Raw genomic sequence first — 1729 nt, 5'->3', positions numbered from 1 at the left:
AGGAATGACCTCTACGACAGAAAATTTGCTGTGAGGTGCAACACTGATATATCTGACGAATTCACTGTTGGAGCTGGAGTTCCTCAAGGAAGCGTACTCGGACCAACATTATATGTTCTCTACACAGCAGACATCCCGACAAGCACACGACTAACAACATCTACGTTTGCTGATGATACAGCTATTCTTAGCCGCTCAAAATGCCCGATGGAAGCAACTGCGCAGCTAGCTCTTCATCTGGTGGATGTTGAAAAATGGCTATCAGACTGGCGAATTAAAGTAAACGAACAAAAATGGAAGCACGTTACGTTCACCTTGAATAGGCAAAACTGCCCGCCCCTTACGCTAAACAACACCCTAGTCCCGCAAGCAAACGAGGTAACATATCTAGGAGTACACCTCGATAGAAGACTCACATGGCGTCGGCACATAGAAGCTAAAAGAACCCACCTAAAGCTACGGCTCCCAGTTATGGGGGAATGCCAGCAATAGCAATATTGACATAGTCCAGCGAGCTCAGTCGAAGATCTTGAGAACAATCACTGGGGCACCGTGGTACGTTCGCAACGAAAACATACATCGCGACTTAAACATTCTTCCAGTCAAAGATGTGATCGCAGAACAGAAGGAAAAGTACTTTAGCAAGCTATTGTCGCACCCTAACCACCTGGCGAGAGGTCTAACAAGGTTGAGTAACCAATCACGACTTCGTCGCAATGACCTACCCACCCAGCGACCGTCTTGAGGAACGTGCAACCAGAATGCAGTCTTAGTCTACTGTTAGTTAAATGTTAATGTTAAGATTTGAAAACTTATTGTTAGTCTCAAAATTAAGAGAAGATCCAATAAATAAAAAGCAAAGTTTAAAAAAAAAAAAAAAAATAGGAATGATGCTACCATTGAAAGCGGTCCCTGTCAGCTTGGCGAATATGCCTTCTTAAATAAAAATATTATACAAGATGCTTTTATGACAGCCAATACTTTAATTGTGCCCCATTGTTATAATAGGCATTTCTTCATTTTATTTGTGCATTTTTTAAAAATGGAATATACATTCTTAGATCCTTTTGGGCAGACAAAAATTGCCCAGAAGTTTTTTTTTTTTTTTTTTTGCGCGGTTCCCACTGCATACGTACAGCCCACCTCCCGTCCAATCGACCGAGGGACATTGATTTTGCAGTTCGCAGAATGCTACATGAAGAATCTTCCAATGACAAATTTGAAACCCTTTGCTTAACAAATTACTCGACTACGGCGACTCATTAACAGTAATTTGTTTACATTGTGGTCAATGGGATATTGGCACAGAATTTTGCAATAGTTGTGGTCGATCCGTTTGAAATCAATGCTTAACACATATTTATAAGTTACATCAGAGTAACTTATTCTGCTTAATGTGCAAAGACTCACAATAGTAACGTTTCATGATATTGAAAATAAACTTATGCATTGTTGTGCAGGTTAAGTGACGAACGGCATAAATGTTTCTTATCCGGATATGATTTGGTTGAGACTAGTCTCCCATTTCTATACGTTGATTTGATCATTAAAGTCGTCTCCTTACACCCTCCAAAACAAAGGAACTTTTTATTCGTTCAAAGCAAGTAAAATAAAAGTGGACTAGGCCCATTGGGGATACCACTATAAAAAAACGCGCCAATAACTCTACCTCAAAGGTGGTGTGGAAAAGAGTTTGGTAAGTTGAAGAAACAAATTTTTTAATAGCTAC

The sequence above is a fragment of the Drosophila ananassae genome (genome assembly GCF_017639315.1).
Source record: "Drosophila ananassae strain 14024-0371.13 chromosome 4 unlocalized genomic scaffold, ASM1763931v2 tig00000054, whole genome shotgun sequence".
Lineage (NCBI taxonomy): Eukaryota > Metazoa > Arthropoda > Insecta > Diptera > Drosophilidae > Drosophila > Drosophila ananassae.
Note: the sequence above shows the minus strand (reverse complement) of the source record.